The sequence below is a fragment of the Falco biarmicus genome, chromosome 10, assembly GCF_023638135.1.
Source record: "Falco biarmicus isolate bFalBia1 chromosome 10, bFalBia1.pri, whole genome shotgun sequence".
Classification (NCBI taxonomy): Eukaryota; Metazoa; Chordata; class Aves; order Falconiformes; family Falconidae; genus Falco; species Falco biarmicus.
Window position 1 is genome coordinate 34,409,553 of NC_079297.1, and position 27,589 is coordinate 34,437,141.

The 27,589-nt window shown below is 42.0% G+C and overlaps 1 protein-coding gene across 4 annotated transcripts in view; it reads left to right on the forward strand.

The window, feature by feature from the left end:
- TSPAN4 (tetraspanin 4) overlaps positions 1-27,589 on the forward strand; it is a 436,281-nt gene that overhangs the window by 13,964 nt on the left and 394,728 nt on the right. The window contains exons 1-2 of one of the 4 annotated variants that reach the window (XM_056354238.1): positions 9,360-9,433; positions 11,255-11,332. The exons of the other annotated variants lie outside the window; for them this stretch is intronic. The gene's annotated coding sequence lies outside the window, so the exon portion shown is untranslated. Of the gene's footprint in view, positions 1-9,359; positions 9,434-11,254; positions 11,333-27,589 lie in introns of those variants that run through there. 4 annotated transcript variants of the gene reach the window in all.

A 27,589-nucleotide genomic window follows, 5' to 3' on the forward strand; every position in this document is an offset into this window, starting at 1 on the left:
GATCACAGCAAGGTCACCCATTCACACACTTGACCTATTACTTTTCCCTGATGTTTTTCCCTTGCTACATTATAGTTGCTCTTTCCAAAAAGTGCTGTTTCCATAGAAAAATGACAATTCAATTCTAAAAAATACGTAGTTGTCTTTGCTGGAACTTGGCTGAAGATGGCATTTGTCTTTGTACATGTGGTATGGGTTGTAAAGAGTTTGCCCTGCTATTTTCCAGAAGGAGCCACAAAGAAGCTTAGAATATGCATTTCTGTGTCTCTCCAGAGATTACTGTGTTTTCACCATTTACTTTTATCTGAATTGAGCATTGCTGCTCAGATTTAACAATAGTGCAGGCCAAGTGAGGGGAGCACAACATTAATTCTGTTTAGTTGGCCCTGTGTACACCAGCTGTCCCTAATACACTTTGTCTTGGATTCATGCCACTTAATTGACGGGTCTAAAACAAGAAGTGGAAAAATGCTTGTGTTTAGATGATGACTTCCACCCTCTGGTGGGAAGAGGTGTCCATCTCTCTCCGTTGACCTTAAAGGAAGCTGCCTATCATAATCCACTTAACTTGGATATTTCTTGAGTGCCTAAAGCTGGGTTGGATGGAGTCAAGCCTAGTGTTGGAGAGCTGATGCAAAATGCATGTGAGACCCATTGTGCATGCCACCTTTTACAGCTTGCTGCTACTTGGGTTAAAGGAAAGTCTACTTAAGCTTTTGTAGAGCTGCTAAAAGCTTGTTTCAAGTTAGATCTATTTTCCTTCGCTCTTTCTAGTATCGAGCCTGGTCCTATGCTACTAGTAACGTGAAGGGTGATGCCTTACTCTTGTTTTGTGCATGTATCTTGACTAGTTGTTGTGGGTCATTAAGTCTCCTTTAAGCCAGGGAGTGTAGGTGCTGCTGGCAAGGGTAGCAGCTCAACAAGGAGCATTTGGCTGCCATTTGACCTTCAGTGTGACATTCCACTTGCCCCTACCTCAGACTGCAGGGAATGGTTACCCCAACCCAGCCAGAGACCTCAAATAAGGCAGAATCTTGCCTGCAGGGACTTCCTCAGGAATTGCAGAGCACAGGAACAGCCAGAAGATGTCTGTAAAATCTACAGACACAGGTAAGGCTTGGTGTGAAAACTTGCAGATTCCTCCTTCTTTGAACTTTCTTGCTGTTTATCACTCATTCAGAATCTGGTCTCTCTCCTAGACCTCCCTATCCATTTCCACTCCAGTCAGAGCTGGAGGTGGGCAAAGTATCGTGTCAATCTGAGACAGTACTAAGTAAATGAACTGGGAGCATGCTGGGCCTCACCTTCCCACTAATTACAGGTGCTTGTGCTGTACAGTTCAAGCACTGGGTGCCTTTGGGCAATGCACAGCTCCAGGTAACCTCTCATCCCTAGAAAGCTGGTGCACTGCTTATGCTTGTTTTGGACTGTAGTTTGTGGCTGCAGTTTTGTTCTTGTTTTGAAGGGCATTGTGTTCCTTTCTAGGTTGGCCACTCGGAATGTGGCTTCCCTGCTCCTGAAAATGGAGTGGGGTAGCACTGTGGGCTGCAAGCAGGACCTGCCTTGTCCTGTTCAAAGGGCAGCAAATTCCCCAGCCTGATTTTGCTTTATTGCTCTTTCTGAACACCATACCTCTTTCATTGCACTGAGCTGTGCAGAAGGACTAAACGAAGAGAACATTAACACAGGAGGTTTGCTACCTTTCCCTAACTGATTGGCTTTTTTCTTTTTTCCTTAGCTTTGACAAGCTTACTCTTGCATGCACGCTCAAGTAGATAATTAATCTGTCTCTCAACAGGGCTCTGTTAGCCACAGTATTTTCTTCAATTCCATGGAAAGAGTTACTTTTTCATTATGATGTTGGAAGGGTAAAAGGCAGCCTATTCTCTATTTTAAAAATATCGTGATAGAAGGTAAAGCTTTCATTAAACATGCCTGGCTGAATTTATACACTGAAGTATTTGAACTGTAGCTAATATCTTTTGAAAGGGAAGGAAAAGAACACAGCTGTAATAGCCAGCATTTTGTGTTTGGATGATTGATCAGTAGTATTTTCAGTAGTATAGAAAAATAATTAATTCCTTCATAGATACAGGCCAGGAAAAAAAACCAAAATATGAATGTCTGTCGCTGTAGGGCAGTTCTCCCCTTCTTTCTATATTACAATCATTTAGGAGTGTGGACATCTCAGTGGTTTGCAGGTGATGGTATCCATGTTGCAGCTTTCTTTGCTGTTTTTAACTTACCTGATAGAAGATTTGCAGTGTAATAGCTGGTGAAACAGCTGACTCGTACCAGGAGCTCTTTCCTGCTGACTTGGCTTTGAGTGGGTAACTGGTTAATGCTGAATGGTGTTTTGTCATTAAATAGGTAAAATAGCCAGCAGCTGGACACATTGTTTGGTCCCATCACTTGCTGCTGTGCTGTCTTAGACTTCAGCACACCTTTGTGGTGCATAAATGGTGAGGTAAGATTTTGCTGGACTCGGGCTGGGATTTGAGTCTACCTCAGGTAGTATTGGTAAGTTTTGGGGGCGGTCAGGACATTACTCACTCTGTGCTTTGCTGAGGGACATCTGGTGGAACAAGCCCTGGACCTGGGATTAACTGATTTTTAATAGATTTGTGGCAGTGATTGTAGTAAGATGAGTGAAGGTGGCTCTGCCATACTCAAGACTAAATAATAATTTAACTTTTTTTTTTTCCTGAATTAGTTTGATGGCAGCGCTCAACTGCTGCAACAGATAGGAAAAACCCCCATACTGTGAATCAGCTGCTAGGTAATAACTTGCTAGAGCAGCATGCTTTACAATTGTATGGGAGCTGTAAGTTGTCTCGCTGTACAGACATAAAATAGTTCAGGTTAGCTGCTTGGTGGCTTGTGTACGGGGCTTAGGCTTGCAGCAACATAAACTGGAGCTCTGTTCATAAATGAAGCACGTAGCTGTGGTGTGTGGACAAGTGTCATGTTCATAGCTGGTCCTGCCAAAGATTCATTACAAAGTGTTACAAGTTGATAGGTAGAGACAGCCATAGTGTTTGGCATGGACAAATACCCCTGTTCTGGATACATGGGAGCGGTGGCTCTCTGCTTCCCTGACCATTTGGATATAGCATGGAGGTTCGCAGTCTGTGGCAGAAGACCAGCATCTGGGAATCATTACAATGCTGTCATTTCCATACTCTAGGATCCAAAAAGCATATCTGACCAAGTAAGATGGGGAACCCTGGACTTTCGGAGCAGTTGGGGTTGAAAACCACGATGTTTTTAAATGTGCCCCTTGTCTTGTCTTGGAGACTTCAACACTTGCCTGATGTTGAAAGGACAGGGTTAGAAGTTAAAGTGAGCAATCATGCAAGTCTGTGGGGTGTACCTAACCTTGAAAAACATCATCATGGAAAGGCTGTAAAATCCTGCTTTGGAGTTACTGACTTGGATACATGTGCGTGAATTTGGAACAGTGCTCAGGGAAGAGTGAACCCTAGCTAACCTTAGGTAATTGTAATATTAAAATACACACCCCTTTGTGAATAATGAGTATGCTAATTAGGGGACCTTCCTAAATGTTTTAAACTCAAAGCTAAATGCATAAATGTGAAAATGTGTAATTATGGGTGGTAAAAGAAATTGTTATTCACCAGCCAGTTGTATCTTGCTACTATAAATATCAAGATGAATCGGAACGAGGGTGTGCTGGCTGCGTTAGGTGCCTGGCACCCAAATCTGCAGAACTGAAATAAAACAAATGTTCTGACTCTGTGTTGATTGGCTTATTGCACACTGGGTGAAGAATCTTTATTTTGGGAGAACACAACTGCATGCAGGCACTAATATGAGTTACAAGACCTGACATTGGTTTCTGTTTACTCCTCCTCCATTTTCACCCTACAGAGGTTATTTAACTTCTGTGGAGGTAGAAGCTTACATTTTACTGGCACCAACCCATGTGGCTGTCTGCAGCCGTAATTGGGAAGGTAGGGTTATGCTGCTTAGTGGTCTTGTCACCATTGTCTCAAAGGACTGATTTGGCTGTTGGAAGACGCAATATAAACTTTTTTTGTTTAGGCAGTTGAAAATACCACAAAAACAAAACGCTCCTTGTATCACCTGTTAAATCCATGGTAACTGTATAGGAGCTGAACTAAACAGGTCCACATGGATGTAACATGGATAAATAGCCACTGCTGAGGGGGTGAAAGACAGGGGAACTGTGAAGGAATTTTCAAGGTATAGAAAATAAAGATACTGTATCTTTTACTCTCCTGTAATCTGGATCCCTGTTTGCCAAAGTACTGGCAGACCCTTCTTCAGCTAAGTATTCAGAGATGTGTTTCCAAAGGGTTTCAAACCTATGAAGGCATATGGAGAGTAGCACTTCAAAGGGCCATCAAAATGTATGTGTTATGGGTGCTCTGTACCTACAAAGTCTGTGGAGAATTTCCTCTTAGGTCATTGCTAGTCTTTTTCCTTGAACACCTAGGCTCTGAGACCTGTCTTGCATTGGTTTGGCTCAGCCAAGGCAGAGCAGCGCGTGTCGAAGTATTTCCCTGAATTGAGGCATTTATGATATAAAAGATCAAAAAAAGAATGATTGGAAACGGTGACCAGAGCAGGGTTGTCAGTAGGCCCAAATGACTGTAAGCAGGCAAATAAATGACGATGCTGTGCCAGTGACCCAAGCCCACTGCTGTCAGATGACAAGATTGCCTGCGTGTTCAGCAGCTCAGGAGTTTGCACCAGGCTGGTGGAGGCAGACCCATGAGGCTGCTTTACTTTGTGCAGATGTTCTGTGTGAAATACACTGCAGAGATTTGAAGGTGTTACAGTGATTAGCTAAATGGGAACTTGAATGACAAAATGATCCTGTTACGCTGCTTAGGCTTGGCAGAAGGAGAGGGTGTCAGGGTGCTGCTGCAGTGCCTTTCAGAGCTGTGGGAGTTTGTGTCAGAGCAGAGCAGGTGTGAACACTCCAGATCATGACTAAGTGATGTCTCGGCTGATGAAGAGTGCTATTTTATTCATTTCACTTCAATGTTTTCTTCCAAATCTAATTTGCCTCAATCATGTATTTTTCTCTCTTACTTACAGTTACTGATGGCTTGCAGTTTTGTGTCAACCTGTTCTTGTTGTAGGCATGAAGAGGAGGGGAATTAGTTTTTACTTCTCTGGTTATTGGTGACCCTGTAGCATTATGGCACTGCACAAGGAAGGAAAGAGAGCTCCTGTCCTTGGGAACACGTCCTCTGAATAGAGGAATATGGGGAGGGAGTATCTCTGGCATACCTGGAGCTGGGAATGGAGCCTGGGTCTCCTGAGCACTTAGTCCAGCCTCCCAGCTACTGATGGGTACACAGGCTTGTGTGGCACTCTGCTGGCCTGCTGATTTTTTGATCTTTGGTGTGTTACATATTTTAGTTACCACAACAGCTAGTTCCAGAAAGCAGTTATTGAGCTGAAGAATTTTTGAACTTGAGTGTGCAAAGAAATGGAATGAAAATAAGTAAGAACCCAGGTACCTAGTAGAAGCATTCTACTACATAGTGTGGGAGGCATTGTCTTCCTGATGCTTGTGGCTGCCTCTGGATTAACATGAAGTCTGGAGGGGAAAGGTTTACAAATGTCTTGTTTAGGTTTCCAAAATTGCTCCGAACTGCAGATTTGACTGTTCTTCAAAAATGTATTTCAGTACTGAATTCCAATACAGAGGGGCTGTTAATTCAGCTGACATAAATTTTCCTTATGCCATTTAATATTTAGGGAAAACCAGGAGAGAGTTGGGTGAGGAAGACTTCATAAAGGATTCTGCTTGCTGTTTTACTTTACAATCACTTATTTTGAAAAGTACCAACATATCATTTCTTAATCTATGTAGGTTTACTGACCACTTCTCAAGACATTTGAAACGGCTAGCTCAAGTCATTAAGAATAGATGCTCCTTTGTCATGCTTACAGTTGGGACTTCCCACTGCCTCTCAAAGGTATGTGTGTATGCATAGGCAGGAGATAAGCTTGACTTCTGAATGAACAGGACTATACTTATTAAATGAGGCTTTTCAATCATCCTTATTTTCCTCATCTAAAAATACTTACAGAAAACCCACCACTTGCTTTTTTGAGTGTATTGGGTTTGCGCAGCAAGCAGGGGTGGCTTCTGTGAGAAGCTGCTGGGAGCTTACCCATGTCCAAGGCAGCCAAGGCCAGGCCCATCAGCAATGGTGGTAACAGATATAAGAAGGGGGAGGGGGGGGAAACAGCGCAGCAAATTACAGCTGAAGAGAAGAATGAGACTCTGTGAGTGCAACAGCCCTGCAGACACCCGGGTCAGTGCAGGAGGAGCTCCAGGCACCGGAGTGGAGATTCCCGGGAAGCCCGTGGTGAGGCAGGCTGTCCCCCTCGGCCCGTGGAAGTTCGCTGTGGAGCAGAATTTCCTGTAAAGAACCCAAGCGACACAACTGGTTGGAGGACAGGACATTGTATATTAGCATATACCTCTTCATGCTTGCCAAAGTGTTGCCTAATGCTGCAAGTACAGCACTGGACTGCTGGCCAAAGATTTGTCTTTGTTTAGCCTGACTTCCACTTAATGCAGTTGCTTATTTCTAACCTGGTTGTGTCCCTTTATTTAAAAAACCAACTACTTCTGTGTCTTAACAATGGAAATAATTCAGATGCTGCTGAGGTAGAACATTTAAAATACACTATTTGGAATTTCTTTCAGTTGCTTTTAAACAAGCATTTGGGAAGAGATACCAAGCCTTGTGGGTTTTTCCTTGGGTTCAGGTTGGCTCAGGTGGCTTTCTGCAGAGCATCTCACATCTTCCAAGTGTGTAGTACTGGCCCTTTGCAACAAGTACAGTGTAAATTAGACCACAGGCTGCTGTGTGTGTCCACAGACGCCGGACAGTTGATTTGCATTAGGAATGAATTTTTAAGCTAATTTTCCTGGTTGTCCCACCTTACTGCACTTACTTGAATAACAGACTAGCTCCAGAGTGTGTATTTGATTCCTTTTTGGATAAAACTAAACTAGAAGCTGTGTTCCGGGGGCGCATACAATGCTCATAGTCTAATTCAGAGTACCCCATCCCAAAATGCTAATGATATGTATGATGGGGGCCCTTGGGAATAGCTTATTTGCTTTACAGGTTTGTCCCTATTGGGCTGTATTTAGACAGCTTACATCTACTGGTTGGTGGGAGTAACGAGGGTAGTGGTGCTCATCTGGGCTCTGTGTGTGAGGGGAAAGGAAGCGCTGGGAACAAGTAGCACGTAGAGGAAAAGTGGGAGGTATTCTGCTTACGTACATTCTTAAAAACAAGTAAGGTTGGGGATATGAAGGTGGGATACAGCCTTGACCACAGTGACCATGAGATGGAGCTCAGGATCCTGGGTGGAGGAAACAAGACAAAAAGCAGGATCGAAATTCTGAACTGAAAATAAAGTGCCAGGAAACCTTCCTGGAGCTAAGCATGGGTTTTGTTACATATATTTAGTGCCCAGAGAACACTAGACTGAATACTACACTGGCAAAACCTTTAATCTACTGGAATATATTCCTTCTTTTTAATATGCTTGTATTTGTGTGTAGTTCATAATTTTCTTGGAAATGCTGTTCTTTTACTACTTTCTGCCAAAAAAACCTGTTAGGGTTTGGGACAAAAGATGTACTTATCGGGGTCAGATGCATGTGAAAGAGGGTACAGACTCTGGCTGTTGCTAGGTTACACTTATGTGCTCATGTAGAAAAAGAGATCTTTATATGTTGGGAGTGTCATATGATAGGCCAAAATATTTCTCCTGCTGCATTATGTCAGTCACTGCTATTGTGTAATGAATAGACCCTATGGTTAATTTTTCATGTGATTGGCATTAGTTGAACTCACCTCTGAGTCAGTCTAATATATGCAAATCTTTCTTGATTCACACACTGGAGGCGAATAATGCATTTTTCTTCTGGGAATTTGCATTTCTTACGAACTACAATAGGAATAGCAGCAATTCTGAATAAAGCAGATCTATTTTTATTGAAAGAAATGTAAATTGGATGTCTTGTTCAAAACTTTTTTGAAATGTGCTATATAGAACATGTGTCATTTCTCTTTCCTAGCCTCAATGATTCAGCATAGGAATCCTGATTTTAAGTGTATGCCTGTATTACTGCTATTTGTGTCTTTATTCAGGAGTTCAGACTAAGGCGAGGACCAGTGTGCATCCTTTACCCCTGGTGAGAAGATGCAACAGTGCACAGAAGGCAAAAAGTCTAACACAGTCTTGTCTCTGAATATTTTTTTCATCATATGCTATTGTCCTTCAAAGTCTGCTCTACATAATCACTGGAAGACTTGCTAGAGGTTAATCTAGCAAGGGATACTGAGGAGTAACTGAGCATCTTGCTTCCCCAATTAAAATGAGCTGCTATTATCTCAGTGCAAGTCTCTTGCTTGCACTATGTGAGGATACCCGAATGTCTTCCAAACATAACTCTTCATTGTCCATGTGTCTGTCCAGGGTGATGGCCTTGGATAAGCCTGTGATTTCTCTGTGCAGTCTTATAGTTTTTTTGCTTTTGGTTTCAGCTGTGCGATGATGGTTTTGTGCCAGTTATTGCATGTTTAAGCTAAAAGCCATATTAGGAAATATCTATAGGATATGCCACTGATAAGAGTAGGTTTTACCTCCTCTGAGACTGCTGGACTTTTGTTTTGTTTCTGGGCTCGATGTCTGTCTGGGATAGTTTGTGTTGCTGGGAGAACAGTAGTGCAGCGGGCACAAAACCATGAAGTAACAGGGTTTTGTCTTACACAGGGGTGTTTTAACTTTACCATAGGCTGCACATCTTTTAACTTTACTGCTTCTTTTAAATCAGGTGGTGTTTTCTTGCTCTCATAATATCATTTGGCTTTGAAATTCACCTGCTGCAAGGCTGAAGCTGTAAGTGAATCTCTTCAGAAACTATAGTGTCTCTCATTCTTGCTTAATGCACCTAGTGAAATAGGAAATAAAACTCTGTCTAGGGAGCTGTGTGTGCTGGGACTCTTGAGCATCAAACTTCTGCTTTCGCTTGTTGGATTCAGCTGAGCTTTGAGGACACATCTAGAAGGTACTCCTTAAAGCCTTTCAGTCCTGCTGTGTTTGCCAATGAAGGCTCTTAGGGAGGTAAAGAAGGACTGTTACATGCCTTAAGTACTCTGTGGCAAGATAGCAATGCTTCACGTGCTTGTAGAACACTTGTAACCTAGAAGATCAAGTCTTAGCTGCCCCTGCATTTTTGAGGACATTGAGCAGGGAACCTCTTAGAAGTTCAACATTGCGATAGAAAAAATGCCAGTCATTTCCCAGTCTCTTTTGAAGGTGACTGTTTTGGGTTTTTGCTTTTAGAAAAAGCTAGCAAGAACACAGTAAGGATGTGATCTCTAAACTGTAGGTATTCTTGGTAAGTAAGAGTTTTATCTTTAATTGAGTTTTGTCTGAGTGCCACCTTTTGGTCTGGATAGAGGGAGAGTAAATTGACAGCTGTAGGAACTTGGATAGAAGTGAAATTTTGAGTAAATTTAGCATGTGAGGACAGCTAACAGCTTTATCCTCATGCATTGCTTGAGAGATAATGGGACTGTCACAACGTTAATATCTAGTGCCATTTGTTTTCATTGTTTAATGTGCATGGTCACTGGAGCTCATAATTAGAAAATAAGTTCCTTTTAGGAATATGCTCTATAAAGCAGAACTCAAAATTAGTATTCATTATGAATGCCACACTGTAGATGATTCAAACAAATATGAGCACCTAGCCATTGTTTGCTTTTTTCCTTTGCAATCTTTGTATTATTCCCCTTGTGGCCCTTAAATGTTGGCCTGATTTTGACTTCTATAGATAATTGTCTAATACAATTCTTCGGGAAGGGAAGCTAACCGCCAAGTTGATTTTGCACTCTGAAGTGTTCTGCTTCTTTGGCAGATCTATCTTTAAAGGCTTGGGTTTGTGCTGTAATGACTAAACCACTGGGGAGTATTGCACGCACAGAAGTGAAAACGGTCGCTCACTCTGATTAACCTCCTGTGTAACGATGGATTTCAGAATGCAGCTTTTTGTGGCTTTCATCCATTCCCCTTTGTTTAGCTTGTTACAGTACTGATTTGTGCTTTGGTTAGCATTTGTGTGGGCCGGACCACTTGGTAGTCTGATCTCCGTGTGTCTATGTCTGTATGTCAGCTTACTGGTTTTGTGTGTGTGGATTTTGACTGCTGGAAATTCTCTTGGTGCACACATTCAAATCTACTGTCTTTCTTGCAATTACTATGTTGGCTCTTTTGATGAGAACCAAAGGTGTCCTGTGGGAAAAGTGTTGGCTGAGGAGAACTTTGGATGCCTGCAGCAGGGCTGTTTGTAGCCTGATTCCATTTGATGGCACAGTACCAGGCTTCTTCTAAGACCTTGCTGGTCAATTAATTTGTTCTTTTCTGTTCCTGAATTGGAAACTAATTGAGTACATGTGAAGGGTGCCAGACTAAACTGTTTTTGCTTGGAGTGCCAGTGAAAATGCCTTTCCCTCCTATGTTTCCTTAGGAAACTGCACTTGAAAAAATGAGCTTGTGTGATCACGCTATGTGTGAAGTTGTCAGGCCCATGCAGACAGTTACTCCATGCTGATAATGTTTGATTGTCAGCCAATTTTAATTAAATTTGTCAAAAGGTGGAGGTCCCACCTTCTCACCCAAGTATCCTTCTTGTGTCCTTTAGTTTTGTGAAAGAACTGACTTCAGTGCAGTAGTGCTAGCACAGGAAACATAATAGGTTTGAGCGTCCTTGTCTGTTTGGATGGGAGAGACTCAATGTTTGGCCCATCCTTCAGACAAATCCAACTCGTGTTCTGTGAATGTGTGGTGTGACTTCTTCCTCCTTCCTCTTCTTCCCCTTTTCAAAATGCAGTCCTGGCTCTGAGAAGAAGTCTGAGGCTGCAGTTACTTGAAGCTCTCAAGCAACATTTTTGTCAGCATTTTAACTTTATTTTCTTTCTGCTGTGGTAAAGATGAGTAATTTTAGACTCTGGTCTGGCATAAAAGGGGGGAAAAAATTTCTTATTCAAAACTCACACCAGGATCAGATTGTGTGCCTTAATCGATGAAGACTGTAAGCTATTTTGATAAGTGACAATGACTGTCTTGAACTGCCTTGAATAAAGTTCTCCCTTGTTGCTTGAGATAAGAATGTTCTCTGATTTTCATGGATGTTAACCACCAATTTCTTTTCTTCCAGACTACTGGCTGATATGGCCATGGAACAACAGGCAACATGTGTAGTCCAGCACTGAGGCCAGAGCAGCAAGGCCAAACAGTTGAGTAATTGCAGGATCGTAATGTAGATGAGTCTGCTCCCTTGCAAGCTTCATGGGACACACAAGAGCACAGACTCTTAAGACGGGAAGCTCTGTTATTCTTTGCTTTGGCAAAGTGTGGGATTTTGGTTTGATTTTGGTGTTTTGAGATGTGAAAAGCCTAATAAACTGCAAGGAATTTTATTGTGGAGTTGGGATGCAGTCCCGCTGGAAAAGGAAATGAAATCTTTCAAGGAGGTGGTAGAACGTCATAATGTCATAGCATGCCCCCACTACACCTCCCCCCCCCCCCCATGCATCACAGAGGGGAATGGTTAGGAAGGGAGGCAAGGAAGATGGTTAGGTTTTCAGAATCTGATAGGCTTACAAATAAAAATCATGCACTCCATTAAATACGCAATAATTTTTCTTCTTCACGGTATGTGACATCCCATTTCTTGCCCTCCCCCCACCCCACTACTTGCATACTTTAATCTTTTTGCTAGGAAGTCCAAGCTGTTGGGGTTTTTCTGTTGTGGGTTGTTTGTTTTGTTTTGGTTTTTTTTCAATTTAATGTAAAACAGTTTCCTTATGTAGGTATTTTATTGCTATTACTTTATGAAATGTTTGAAAAATGTCTGAAGTTCCTGTTTGCCTGGGATTAAATGAACAAGCTGGAATAAAGAGGGTAAGTGCTGTCTTCCTTTGCTGAAGAACACTGTTATATTTTGGTACCTTGTCATTCCATCATGAATAAATGAATTCTGCATCAGTTGTCCAAAGAAACCCTTTGAAATTTGTTTGCACTAATATGTTCCTTCAATTTCTGGACTCCTCTTCCTTTCCCTTGTGAGAAAACAAGAGCCTTTGTACAATTTTGTAATGGGAAAATGTAGGGGAACCTGAGAACTACGGGAAGAGGCAGATGTTTGTTAGCTTTGGGGATATCTGTGCATTGCTGCTGACTTGTGGTCTTGCAGTTAGGCTTTAGAAAGTTCTCCACGGGACAGATGTGTTCCCCCTGCCCTGCTCAGCTTGTCCCATGCTAATGGCTGACTATTTCTTTAACAAGGGCCTTATTTTGTGGAGTTTTGTTCAGAGGAAGAGGCTAATTTTAACAAAACAGAACACACAAACAGCCATGCAAGGGAGTTGTTCTGGGAGCAGAGGTGAGGTGCGGTAAAGGAAGGAAGGGTCTCGGCTTTGGGTAGCAGTGCTGGCTTGCACTGGTACCCGGAACCTGCCACAGCCATGTCCGGGTGGGATGCGTTTCTCATGAGGAGTTGGTAAAAGGGATCCAGGCTGCAGTAGCAGCTGCCTAGTGCTAGCTATGGTCCCTTTCCTGTAGGCTTGACTACGGGGAGCTCCAAGGGAGGGTGCGTCTTGCTTCTCTGGAGCTTTGATATTGTTTATTTCTTTGACACCCACAGGCAAAGGTAATGCTTGCTTTTTTCTTTTTAAAGAAGGAAAGCAAGAAGCAGAAACTACTGTGGAGGTATTGCAATATGACTTTGAGAAAGGAGCCAGGGGAGTTTGTAGTGTATCACTCCCCCTGCCACCCCCTTTTCTGTTTCAGAGGTGATGTTTCTTGGCCTGCCAGCTGGGTAGCTGGTATGGGATGGAGCAAGAGTAGAATAGAGCAGGTTCTGTCGAGTACTGACAGCTGACATCAAACACGGCAAGCGGGCAATGATGTGGGAACAACCTTTCTGTCTTACTATGCATTTCTCTTGCATTCCCAAATGCTGCAATGCTAATACTATTTGTTCCCAATTCATGTGGTCTTCTGTCAGGCAATAAGAGACATGACAAATGGCGCAGTAGGAATTTCCTTGAGCAGTGTTTATTTTACTGACTAACATGCCCTTATAAACTCTTTAAATTCTTGCAGATCTTGCTCTAGTCTAACTGCGCTGGGTAAGCCTGTGGTCATACAAAGCTGTGTGCTATATTAATTTAAATGAGCAACCCTCAGTGAAGTGCGTAGGACTGTCACAGTGTAACTGAGGAGAGCTTGGTCTTGTCTTACCTGACGGTAGGTCTGCGTTTGGGCAGCCATGGCTGTATTGAGGACAGAGAGCAGCAGCACACTGGCTGTTTTTTACCCAAGTGTTGTACTGCTAGTTTTCGGGTTATCCCTGAGGCAGACAGGATGTTGTGTGCGCTCTCTGACCGCTCGTTCTTCAGAGGCAACTGGCCCAGTATCAATTGTTAATAGCTGTGGTAAAAGTTTAGAGGAAGAAGAATCTGATAGTAGCAGGTATGAAAAGTTGCCCTGGGAAGGTAGAACTGAACTCCCAAGTTAAGCATACATGCCCTATGCCTGACTTATCACTAATACAACAGGCATAATAATGAAACTGTAAAAATATTTCAGTGGAGTAGTTAGGATATGAAGTAAGAGTTGATGAACTCTAATAAATAAGGCATTTTGATCCATTAGAGCCTTTGCCTTCATTGGAAATATTCACATTCTTAAGTTCTTTGTTGGATTAGGGTAATATCCTCTAAATAACCTGGCTGATAGAACAAAGGAAAGGAACTTTAGGAAAGTATAAGCAATCAGCAGAAATCAGATTTTTTTTTTTTTTTTCAGTTTGCTTCTGAGGTTAAAATAACAGGAACCAGATGTAAAATAGCAGATATGTTCACGATTTGAATTCACTTTGAATTACCGTGTCATGGCTCAGAGAGAGAGGGAGGCAGAAAGAGTACTGTGCTCTGCCAAATAGGCAGAAATTTTAAATTCTCTTCTGTTTCTCACTTCTGAGAAACTGAATCAAAAATACCTGTTGCTTGCTTAAGTATCTCTGGCTCATCTACTTGAAGATACTTTCCCAAAGGAAGAGTAGTGTTCATAGTAATCTTCATTAGATAGTGTGCATTGTTTTTTATGTACCAGTAAGGGAAATTCTATAAACATCAAGCAGGACAACTTTAGAACATAATAGGCAGAGCTCCCTTATTTTCAACAGAAGCCTTAAATAAAAGCTGTATAAACTTCTAGGCTACTATCATTTTAATGATACTACAATTCATTTGTTATTTCCTGCTTCTTTTGTAGAAGTTGGAAGCTCAGCCAAAATATGTTTGAAACATGAACACAAGGGTTTGATTTGCTGAGAAACATAACCTCTTTTGGGGCAAAGAGTGAACCATCACTCTGGTTTGTTTTTTTTTTTTTCTCCTGAAAAACACTTCATTCTCATTGCTATAGGTATCACCCAAACTACTTTCCTGCCTCTTTCTGTCTTGCTAGAGTCCGAGTTTGAAAATCCTGACCCTAATATATTACAGCGGGGTGGAAAGGAGGAACAATAATGGAATTGTGTCTGTCAGCTGGATGTTGTGAAATTGCCTCTTCTAGGGCTGTTTATCTGAATTTTTAAGGGGTGTTCCATGAAAAGGATGATAAGCATTCCTTACACGGAGACCTTTTTGCATTAAAAATCTGTGATGCCTGTCATAGTGTGTACCCCACAGCAAGCTAGAGGTCCGAAAGGTACTGACAGTGTAAGTATGGTGTTTTGGTTTGGTTTTAGATCGGCTCTCTTTCTTGGGGATCTCTGAGTTCTGATCAAGTCCTGCACAAACTGCAGTTGCTAGCAGGTGGAAATGAGAAAGGCACAGACACGTGTGTGTGTGTGTGTGGCGGTTAATGGCACACTGATATGTGGAACAGTAAGCGCTGCCTCATTGCTTGCAGCCTAGTCATTACCACTCCATCTTCTTAAGCGGATGAAGTAGGAGAGATATCTTTCATTCCCTTGCTCCTGAATCGGTGTGCTGCAGGAGCATGACGTTGTGTCATCCTGCAGCAGCTTAGACTGGCCAATTAAGAAAAATCAGTGAGGGAGCTGAAATTGTGAGATGAGGCATGCCCTTGGAAAGGGGAATTTGATGAGATATATGAGTGAGCAAAGGATGCCTTTGCTTTTGGGAGTGTTGGGTGTCATCTGTATGGCAAAGGAAGGAGGGGAGGGGACTTCCCGTGGGCTGCATCTCTGGGCTGACTACACTGCAGTGTTTCTCTAGAGCAGCTAGCTCTCCAGTTGACTGAAAAACATGCACGGCTTTGTTCTTGTCTTCCTTGGGCTTCCAGCAACCCAACTAGGAAAAAATATGAAGCAGAGTCTTGCTGAGGAACAAAAAGCTGCTAGTGAAATGATGTAAGTACATGTGTTACAGTTAGGCTGCACTGGGGTGTAAGGGAGGAGTGCAGCAAGGGTCAGTTCCAAAAGAGAAGTGTGTGGTCTAGGCTTGGAGATGACATGAGAGCTGAAGCCCCTTCCTAAAGGAAAGAAACGGTGTCTTTCTGAATCCTGTTAGCTGAAAGGATACTGTTTTGGAGAGACTCCCTGCGTTGAGTGAAGTTTGTGCTCTGTCTCTTCAACTGCACAGCTACAGACACATCCCTTCCAATCTCGTGTGTGCGTGTGTGAGATGGCTCTCTGGGGACCTTAATGTTGCAGTTACCATGGGAGCCAATTCAAAGTGGATTTTCATGCCATCAGAACTAGAAGGTATGTGCAAATTCTGTTGTAGCATTTTGCAGAGGTTTGACATTTTGAATATTTCTTGCAAGAAAAGTATTTCTATTATTTACATGGGGATATAACTGTTATGTGTTAAGTGTCTCTGAAATCAAACTGGCTCTGTGATAGAGAGGACAGCATGGCAAAACAAGTCAGCCAGCCTGAAGTGGGTACAGGTACAAGAATTTTAACTTGGGATACAAGTTTCTTTTGAGAATTGTCTGTTGGTTGTCTCATTTTTGAGTTACCTTAATCCCATTCATATAGTGCACTTACCAAAATCCAAGAAGAATCTCTTTTCCTTACATAATTGTATCTCCATCCTTTCCATTGCCCTGCTTGTGCTGGCTAACTCTTCCACCTGCTGCAATACTAGAGAATCAAATCCTCAGCTGAGACTTAGAGGTACTTTTTCTAGAGAAGACCACTGTGCTAAAAGCAAGATGCTGTGCCCCGTGGACTTGTTTTTTCTTTCATCCATGAAAATCGGACCATTATTTGTGCTGGACCCCTACAGTTTAAAACATCTGCTTGTCACCAGAACTTGTTCAGTGACTTTGGACTTAACAGCTTGGGGGTTCAGTGACTTTGGACTTAACAGCTTGGGGGTTGAGCTCTAGACCTCAGAATCTCTAGGTTCCTGTGATGACAGTGCTTCTAGCACTCACAGCATCTCAGTCCACCAGCACAGCGGAGATGGCAGATGTGCTTCTTTGGAAACTTTTTTGTGTGAAGTTAAATCAAATCTTTAAATTTTAATTGCTAATTTCTCTTAGAAAGAACAGTTTGTCTCTGACCTACATATGGGACTCAAATGTGACTTTCTGGCTTAGAAGACTTTTTATTGTTGGAAATCTGAAATAGTATTAAGACTATAGGGATGCTGTTGTCTCTTTTTCTTGTAACTCCGCCCCCCCCCCCCCCCCCCCCCCCCCGCTTTTCTGCTGGTAGTGTGGACTCTAATTCTTCATGGAGAAGAAAGCCACATCAACAGGTGGAGAGTTAGGAACTGTTTTATCAGTTGCTTTTTGTAGGCCCACTGGGGAATTATAGCAAAGCTCTTTTTGAGCAGAACTGATTAGTTTTGTCTTTTGCCCTCTCTGTAGGAATCTTTTTTTAATTGTTCTTGTTTTTTTGTCTTTTTCTCAATACAGAAAAAATTCTGGTCTGTGAACGAGATTTTTTTTGTATTGAAACCTGTAGATTTTGATGATCCGTCAGAAATAAATAACAAAACCCTCAAACACCTCTGGAAATCATTCTTGTCCTATGCAAAAGTTTTGCATTAGAAAAATCTAATTCTTTGTTTCAGTGTTATTGGAATTGTTTAATCTGTTTTGTTCATTTCTAAGGAGGAAGTGTTTTCTGTCCATCAGGTGCACAAGCTATTAAAAAAACCTTAACTGTATAATTCCCTAGAGACATGGCATTTTCATAATCATAGAATAACAACATTACTATTGGGCAATTTCATTCAGATTTTATCAAATATTGTAGGCAGGCTTGTTTGAGGAACTGGATCTAAAGGATAAAGATGAGGAAGCCAAATTTAGAGTGAGGAGTAGAGTATTGCCAAAGAATTGGAAAAGAGTTGTTCTGGTTCAAGAAGAGCATAGGCATTTGGTGCAAAAATGGGAGTCTGCAAAACAGAGGAGACAAAGGCTGGTATACTGTATCAGCTAATAAACTGATAGACCCTCTAATTCAGGGATTCCAAAATATTTTACAAGCATTGATGAATGTTGTACAGTCATGGTTACTTCAGCACTAGTGGGTGTCATAAAAACTTCCATGGATGTTTTATGGTAGGACAGTGGTTGATGATTTGGATTTTGGTTCAGTAGAACGTTATTCTAAAAGGATAAAGCCATTCTTTGCGGAAGAGGCTATTTTAATGGAAGGGAGAAGAGGATATTTGCCCTAGTCTGTGAAATGAACTTTTATTGCACATGATGTACCTGTGCCCTGAATAAAAGGTGCTCATGCTTTCAGCTTCAAAAAGAAGCTGTTTGTACCTGTTTAAAACCTATCCTCTCTCAAAACAGTTCATACTGCAGTGCATATGATTCTCCCTCTGGGAAGAGAGAATAAACTGAACATCAGATATTAGCTGCAGCACTTAGTGCACTGCTGGGAGGCACTTGGATACGACAGTGATATAAGCAGTGTCAGAAGCCATGCAGCACAGAAGAGAAAGTGTCTGTGCCAGCAGATTGTGTTTGATGTTCACTACAGTATTTCTCTCTAGGACACCTATGTTTAAGCACCTAAGCCAAAAGCATTTGTGTTCCACAGCCCCCAGCTACTCTGTAAATACAGCTAGAGCACCTTGTGGCTCCAGCCAGTGCAAGAAAGTAGGGAGGTGACACTCTTTATGATTGAAGCAAGCCACCTCTGCCATGAAAACTCACCTCTGCACAGCTGGCAGCTTCCTACCATCCTCCCTGTGCCGTTTGCTGATCAAAGAAAGCATGAATCCATGAACTAATACAATGCAATGTCTTGATTTATTTTTACAGACAGGATTTTTCCAAAACTTTCTTTGGGATTTAGGAATCTGCTTGTCACTGACTTTCCTTGGGGCATAAGCGTTGACTCTCTGAGGCTATCTGGAGAGTGTCTGGGTGCTGTCACAGCATCCTTCTGAAAATGCTGGCCATGCTGTGTAAGCAATAAATGAGGGCTTATAGGCAAGGGAGAGAAATGATTTGCTTATGCATCAACTGTGTATCTATGGGGTGGAACAGGCTGTCTCCAAGAAGCATGTGGATATTACAAGAGGTGCTGGTGTCAAGAGTACATGCCTTATATACCAGATTCTTAGTCACTTTTTATGTAAAAGGCACATGCTTGCTTTGAAATCAACTGTAGTTATCTAGGTTTTTGGACAGCAGGAAAGATGTTAAAAGACTATGGCTTTTCTATATCCCCTCCCCGCCCCCACCTCTCAAGCTGCTCCATTCAGTCTGGGCTTTTGATTTTTTTTAATTCGTTTCTGAAAGGGTTTCCTGATAGAGAACTTTATATTTCTAGCCATGAAAGACTGAGCTTTAGAAGCACTGTTTTAATTTAAGAAACTTGATCTTTAAAAATGTGATGTCTGCATGGGCACTGTATGTTAGCACTTCGGGCACGTTCCTGTACTGATTTCTTGTCAAAGACAGACTTCTCCCTACATCTTGTTCAAAGAGACTTTTACTTCTTTTTGAGGCCTGAAGCCAGTACTGTCATAAAATATGATAATGTCTTCAAACTGAAAATTACCTGGAGATATTTTTTTTTTTCTTAAATAAATTCCCGTGCTTTTATTTTAAGGTCCTGTGTGCAGAAACAAGGCAGCAGTATAATTCTTACCTGCTTTCTGTTTTGTTTGACCCTGTTTTATGGAAACTGTTCTTCAAGGGTCACAGTCATGCATTTGAATTGGGACACTGTACGATCTTCTCAGCTGTGCTGGAAGGACAACATAAAAATGACAGGAGCAACGAGACAAAGTGCAGTGTGAACAAGCTCCAGTAGCTTAATTTTGAAAAGCTTTGTTCAAGGCATCACATAAATATGACAGAAGATAGTTTTATGGTTTAAAAAATGAAGAGAGAATTATGTAGGTGATATTTGCAACCTGGTAAAAATACCACAGCACACGGAAATTGAAGTGTTACAGCTTCCTATGATCTAAATTGGGATCTAATCTTAGTCAGTAGGTGAATCAACACTCGAGGATGATGTTTATAGTGATTGCTCTTTTTTATCACTTAAGAACAAAGTGGTGTTTTGAAAACCTTCATTATGTGAATCAGGCAAATAAGGCAATTCAGGTAATAAGTAAAATCTCTGAAGATCAAGGAAACTCCATGCTTTACATCACATTTATAATTTGTCCAGACCTTTATTTTAATGTTCTGAACCTAAGTCTGAAAACTTCATCAAGAGGAGAAGTAGTCTGGTTATGAAGAGCAAAATCTCTTTCTGTTTAGAGCCTAAAACTCTGTTTTTCATATTATCTAGGCTTTTTTCAAATCAGTAAGTTGCTTTTTCTGCAAAGGAGATGGTTGGCTGCTACAGGCACTGCTCCAGCTGTGAAGCAATTTTTTTCTGGTCAAGAGGAAAACCTTCAATTTACACTAATTCTGCGTAACCAAAGCTGTCTAAGAATTAAACATCTAATCAATCATTTAAGGCTTCCTTCTGCAGATGACAGGGAAAAAGAGGGAACTTGGAGGGGGAGATTCATTCCAGCTCTAATAGGGCTTTCCTCAAGATGGGCTATATTGGAGTTGCTGTTTCTTTCCTTTGGCTGTAAAGGGAGCCAAGGTGTCCTTCTGAGACTGCATCTGGCAGTTAAATGGCTCACGTTGTATATACGTGTTTGTGTGCGCGACTTGAATCCCAAGCATAGTCCTTAGAGCAAAATCTGACTTTTTTACAGGGTGTGTACCTTGAGATCATGCAGCGTTTGCAACCAGCGACACTTTACTTTGGAGGCTGGTGCTCAGATTGCAGGGTTTTCATGCCAGCAGCTTACACGTATGTAGTTGAGTGTGATGGTAATTGTGTGAAGGAAACCCAGCTTCAGAACCTGCTTCTCCTGTTGGGCAGGCAGGGTCTATTTGCAAAGATTTCACAATCTGCTTGGAAGAAGCTGTTTGGACAGTTAGTTACTTACTGTAGTAACGATGAAGGAGGATGGATTTTGTCAGCATGGTACTATAAAATTTTCATAAGAAACAGAGGGAACATACCCTAAATGAAAAAAGGGCTTAATGTGAAATCAAAAGTTTTGGAGCTGAGAGTCACCTTCTTGGGTTTGGGAGTGTGTTTTCCTTCCCTGAATTCACTGAGCAATTCCACCATTGTCCAAGTTTTACAGACCTTTTAGGGTCCAACAGGCATTCCTCCTGGTAGCTTGTCATTCATTTTGAGGATCAGTTATGGGAGTGAGTGGTTACCTAGCCATTCTACCATTTTTTTTGTCAATGTGGGGTATATTCTTGCTTGAAGTCTTGTGGCCTGGAGCTCATTAAAGAGTACATGAGTGGCCCTGCTGTAAAGACTCCTTTAAAGTTGGTTGTTTTTTTTTTTTTAACCTCTGTGTGGGCTTTTTCTGCTTCCATAACAGTGTGGTTTTTCTTTCTTCTCATCCAACTTTTTTTCTTCAAATGAATTTAAAAATGCTAAAGCTGGTAGATAAATAAAAGTAAAACTCTGTCTCATGCAGTTCAGTACTGAGCTGAGCTGCAGACTCGCTGTTTAGCTTTAAGCCAGCTTGTCTGTCAGATCATTTATCTGTCTGTGAAGTGAAGACAGGTACTTCAGAGGGGCTTCTGAACGTGTGTACAGCAGGATTTTGAGTTTGTGTACCGAGTGCCCATAGGAGGATGGAGAAGGGGAAAGTATTGCATGTTCCTGCATAACCAGAATATCTAGTGAAAAGTCGCGTGCAGCCTGTTTCGCTTTCTTTTCTCCTCTCCCACCTCAGTGTTGTAGCTTGAAAGTTCAGAAAACATTTCGCTGACAAATTATAACTTTGACTAGAGATGAGACTTCATTTTGCTTTTTCTGTTGAATTTCAAAGAGCATCACAGCATTGTAGGCTGCTAAGCTGACAAAAGAAAGATCAGTAGGAGAGTGCGTTTCTCCAGGCAAATTTCCTGACGGCAAAGAACTGTCAGGGTAAGTTTTTTGTCACAAGAATAAAGAAGAAAACTGGACACCTATCAATTGATCTTCACAAATGAGTTGCTCTGAAGAAACATAGCTTATACCAGCTGGAACCTGGGGTCCTGTGCTAGGCCTGGAGTAACAGTGGGGAAAGGATTGCTTTCAGGGACTGTCATACCATCCTTGCTGTGCCAGGTGCTGGCAGTGTAAAATGGCTTGATGGCAGGCAGAGAAACATGATCTTCATGCTGAAATGACCCAAAAAATGTGATCTCTTTTCTAAGAGAAGAGTGTCTTTCTCTTCTCCTGAGTTTTTGATGGATGAACTGAATTTCTACAGAGCCTTTCCACCCTGGCCTGTGACTGTCCAGGCCAATCATTTGCTCTTTCATGTTGCTACAGAGATAATCCTGGTTCAGTGATGGATAAGGAATTCTGCTGAACCTGTGCTGGATTACCAGCTGTTTACCACAAGGGAGCACTTATTAATTTGCTCTAATTTTTAAGCCTATTATAACTCCTTCACTTTGGTTAATCTCATTGTGGAGCTTTTTACTCTTCTAACCTGTGTAAGATGTGACTGTAGAAGTGCTTCCATTGTTTCCCTCCCAGCTGAGGGAGGAGGCAAAAGGGCCACTGATTTTTAATATAAAAATGAGTTTAATGAGACTTGGAGGTTGAGCTTGATCCAAGGTTTACTGGAGTCAGTGGTGATCAGTCATTAGATTTCAGACTCTGGTATCTGACTTGCTGCCATGGTGTTCAGCTGTCTGTGTAGTTGGATTTTGCAGGTCTCCATCAATTATTCAAAAGCAGCACAAAATGTGGGGATGGGGCAGGGGGAAGCATGCTGGTCAGATACTTAACAGCTGCTGCTTTTAGTCCTGTGATGCTTTTGTCTCATCTTTCCTCGTGTTTTAATCATGAGTGTGTGGTCATGGTGCATGCGATAGTGGTTCATAATGAAGCACGCAACTCTAGATAATACAGCAGAGCTTTAGCAACAAGCTTTCAGAGAAAGAAGATTAATACTTTTAATTCTGAGTTGTATTTGGTAGGTGTTAATACATAGATTTTTCAAAAATGAATATTGTAATGTAAAGCCCAGGGAGTCAGATAGAGATTGGAAAGCTGTAGCAAACATGGGTGTGAACTGGTAATGTTAATTCACAGGTTCAGCTGTGTCAGCAACTGGGCCAGATCTGGCCTGCTGGCCAGTCCTGTTCTGTTTTTCCTTGTGCACATGTTTATGTCTTGCCTAGGAGCTGCTGCCTGTTCCTTTAAGAAGGAAGGATTTCTGTGACATGGGACAGAGGATGGCCCACTGCACTGCCCCATTTGTGGCAGGCATCCCCAAAACACAGGACCATCTTCTCAGCCATAATGACTGATCTCTCTGCAAAGGACTGCTGCAGCTCAAGCTTCATTTCTCACTCTCTCCCTCTGCTTTTTCTTTACTGACTTTTGATTGACTGGTACTCTAGGTCAACCATTTGCCATCAATTTGTCCTGATAGATGTGTGTGAACAGCGCATCACTCTTACCACCTCAAACCCTAGGAGCTTGTTCAGAAAGCCAGAAGCAGGTTTTTTCTACACTTTGTTCCTGCAGATGTCATTTTTTAGGCTTCTTCGCTATACAATGTTAGGTAATGTATTTTCAGCTGGAACAGGTTGGTGTGGCTGTCCATTAAAGTTAAGAATAAATGTATTGTATCACCACAAGATGCCATTCATAGAAATGGGGAGAGGAGAAAGTTATTCATGCATCTGCTTTTGAAGGAATACAGCTATTTCTGAGGTCTTTGTAAAGACAGATTTAATCTGTACAGCTAAAATGTAGTAAAAATAAAGAAAACAGCCAAATGGAATATCGCTTCTTGGAGCTTACTCTTTTCTGTCAAGCACAAGGAAGGAAGGCCGGGTTGGTTTTTTTTGTGTGCGAGAGAGGGATCATGAAGTATTGTTTATCTGCTGTGTTTACTGTTAGCAATGGAACTGTACAAATGAAAGGAACAGTTCATGTACCTTGTGAATGCTAAATGGAAGTAGAATCTATACAAGAGCTATTGTAAAATTGCTGTATTACCTTTGCTTAATAAGTTGCTGGTTGTCCCTCAGATATATGCTCATTATCACTAAACCGAATGATGTATTTAAACTAATAACTTAGGACAGAGCTAGTACTTTGTCCTTGACTCTGTCTTATTTGTTGCTGTAATACCCATTAAGTTCCCTGGGCTCTTCTCCCTGTTGTCATCAGGTGTCACGTGCAGTGCCTCAATGGACAAAGGAGCCGGCAGTTCTCCCTGAGACACTGCCTTTCTGAAGAGGCTGTTGTTACTCTACCTCGGTTTTGTTCAGCCTGAAGTGTTACACGGCTGCCCAGAAATGCACTGGCTGTTGTGCTCATTATGGACCTGTTGAATTTGTTCAGGCAGCCTGATGGCTTGTGCAGGCAGGCTTGTGTTTGGATGAAATGACAACATGAAGAGAACTCCTTTTCTGTTGAGAATAAATTTACTGGGGTGGGAATTTCAAAATCTTGCACCTGAACTTTTCAGTTTTGTCACATAGGACTGCAATGTGGTGCTCTGTGCCTGATAACTTTGTCTCGCTGTGTTTTGTTCCTAGCTTACAGGTCAAACTGGAGGAGAGGAGCCGAGACAGTGATCTGCCAAGGCCTGCATGTGAGATAAACTTCACACACAGCTTGTGAAAGTGAGATGGGCAAGGCAGCTTTAAACTTTTTGCTCAGTCCAGAGGGTGCAGAATTGATTTGCTTGTCATCTTGTGACTTGCTTTCGTGATGCATTTTTGTGTAGAGACTGTATTATACCCTACCCCCTCTCCTCTGAAGGAAAAGAAGGCAAAAAGATTGTAGAACTGAAGAACAGAGAAAGGGGAGGGGGAGAATGTTAACTCCGTGGTGTTGTTTTTTTGGGGTTTTTTTTGGTTTTTTTTTTTTACTTTGAGGAGAAGACCCTGACTGGGAGACATAGAGGGCACCTGTGGGCACAGAGGTTTTGTACGCATGCCTGGGGATGTGCGCAGTGGGTTAACATGCTAAAGGCCAACAGCCAGCATGTGTAGAAATAGTTGTATGCTGGTCATTTGTATGAGGGATGATTCTCCATAGAACTGTGAGTGCTGTTGTTGAGACTCTATATATTATTCCGTGAGCGTAAAGCGCAGCAAACCTGGACATGCACTTGATTTGCTCTGTTTGCTGAGCCTTCATTGGGAACTCAAGCTGCAGTTGTTCTGTGAGCGAGAGGAGACTGTAAATGCAGTTGTGGTGTTGAATTGGGGAGGGGAGGACAGAGGTCTGGATGGTTCCCAGTCTGCTCTTAGGTTGCACACTCTCTGAGGGTCGGCAGCTGGGTGTGATCTGCAGGAGGACCTGCTTTCCCATGCTGGTGCTGTTGTGGTGCAGTGCTGAAAGCCTTCGAGGAGTGGGACCTGTGGCTCCTGCTCCTGCCCGAACCCGCAGAAAGTTGTTACAAGTAACTGGCTGCTTGGTGGGTGCTGGTGAAGATCACTTCACTTCCAGAGTTTTTATGGGGAAGCTGTCGGACAGTGGGTTCATCTCACTTCTGGAATTTCCCTGCTTCCCTATACCTTACTCCTGACTTGCTCCCCTCCACCCCCCAGCACAAAACCAGTGGTAGAGGTTTGTTTGTGCTCAATTTTGTTTGTGTACAGTGGTGCTCTTTGTCCTATGGTGGCCTTGAATTGCAGGGACTACGGAAAGTAGGAGGTGCTGTTGGGGAAAAATGACTTGCTGCCTTTTTGGCCTGTAGGAAGGAGGACAGATGGGGGTTTGCCAACTGGCTACTGCATGGCTGAGGTCCTGATGGCTTTCTTCAGGCAGAGGGGTTATGGCAAAGATCTGTGGGGCACGGGGTGTCTTCTGCCCTCCTGAATGAGAGCTTAAACTCAGCTGCCTATACCCACCTCTGTGGTGTTCTAGAAGTGTTTTCTTTTGAAGGTGGTGAGGGTCTTCTGTGCCTGGTCTCAACAGCATGGCTCACCGAGCAGTGCCTGTGAACTCGGAAGTACAAAGTATTATATTTAAAAGGCTCTCTACTATTAAGTTTATGTTTTTTTCCTTTCTTGGAAGGACCAGACTGTTGTAGGGAGGGGGTACAAGGACTAAGTATATACCAGAGTTGTGAATTAATTTATATCTTGATCCAGATGAGTGCTGGTGGTGTTGCAAGGTATTTACAGTGCCAGTGACCTGATCTACTTGCAGAATCACCATGCTGCATAGTAGTGTTTTTTCTCAGTATGTGCTGGATGTCCTACTGAGAGAGTCCAGCCATACCATCCCAACTGCCACTGCAAAGCTCTTACAGCACCTGCTGGGAGCACTGGTGTCTGTGCTTTACTGTGTATTTGGATCAGAGGTGCTGTGTGGGTGGTGGAAAAATGTCACAAGGAGAGGCTTTTTGAAAGGCAGAGATGCATCTGGGCTTTTCTACAACTCGCACGTTTAATAACTGTGTAATTAATGCTGACCTCCCAATTTTTATCTTTTTATGGATTTATTTATTAAATCCATTTGTGCTTAGGTGGCAAGATGCCTCTGACCCTTCATGCTTTTGATACCTTTTTACACAGTCAATGGAGGTAGAGATAAACTGACATCTGGAGACATGGGAGGTGACAGCACAGAAGAACTGAAACCCTTTCTTAATGGACTTGTGCTCTTTCTACAATCGAAGTTGGCACACATGACAGTACTGCTGCTGTGCTTTCTTTTGGCCTAGTTTTCTAAGTGCCCTTGCCCATACAAATTTCTGAAAACTGATTCTTCCTAGGCTTCTACAAGCTGTGCTGCGAGCTGTCACACAGTGTTTTGCTCATTTGTTTCGGGTGACTTTACCAGGGTCAAGGTGAGTCAATGGCTGAGCCAGGAGTTGAACTGACTATCAGATTCCTGCTTCTTTGACTACAGACACATGTGCGCTGCTTTGATAGATTGCTTTTTTAGGTAGTGGGTCACTATTACTTTGGATACATTGAGAAAACTGCCACCTGTGGCTTGCAGTACTAGCAAGTGGATTTTTATTTTTAGTATGAGAAAGATGGGTGGGAGGAGTACATATGATTGCAGTGGGTGAGATTTTTTTGGAGTTATTTTCGTTTCGTCCCCCCCCGCAAGTATTATTCACCATATGAATAGCCCGCGTTTTTAAGAACAATATTATGCTTTCAAAGACTTATAGTCTAGACATACGTTAAACTATACAATGCTAGAAAATTTCCTTCCTTCCTCTGCAACCATTCACCACATACATCTGTTTCCTTGCCATTGAAGCCTCGGCATGGAATGCTGTGGTGCGTATCAAGACTATGATTATAATCTATTTGAAATGAATGGAATTGAGAAGATGAACTACATAACTGTGTAGTGTATTTTCTAGATTATCCTTAATTTGAACACAAAATGCATGCTTTGTTAGTTTTTTCTCTTGTTCTGTGCTCAGATATTAACCAGATGAGAATATTAATGATGCCATACAAAAGTTGTTCTAGTTTAGATTTTTCGAAAAATTCATTTAAGTAACATTGCTAAATATCAGATGCTGCTTCACAGTTAAGTTTGCAGTGGAAGTTAAAAGCTTGGAAACCATACTATAGCAGGCACAACATCAGGCTATGAGCTTAACAAGATGCTGTCAAAATTAAAGGTGGTGTATTGAGAGTCGGCCCCTAGTGACTTGTATCTTTTGAAGCATTTGAACTAATTAGTGATTAAAGGCTATCTTTGTTATTTGAAAACCTTTTTAGAACTATTCTGTTGTTTACTTCTGTATTCTTCTCTCTTCAGACAATTAAACCATGTTTTGCCCCATAATATTCTGTGCTCCCTCTGTTCCCTGCATGTCCCCCTCTTCTTCCCCCCACATCATTATTTCATAGCTTTCTGCACTTCCCAAAGCTATTTGCTTTTCCAGTAATGGTGTAACTCTTAAAACATTAAAAAAAATCTCCCACTCAAAAGCCTCCCCTATAAAATACAAGAATTGATTTCATTTGTGTATAGAAAGAAGGGTGATTAAATGTGTGTGGT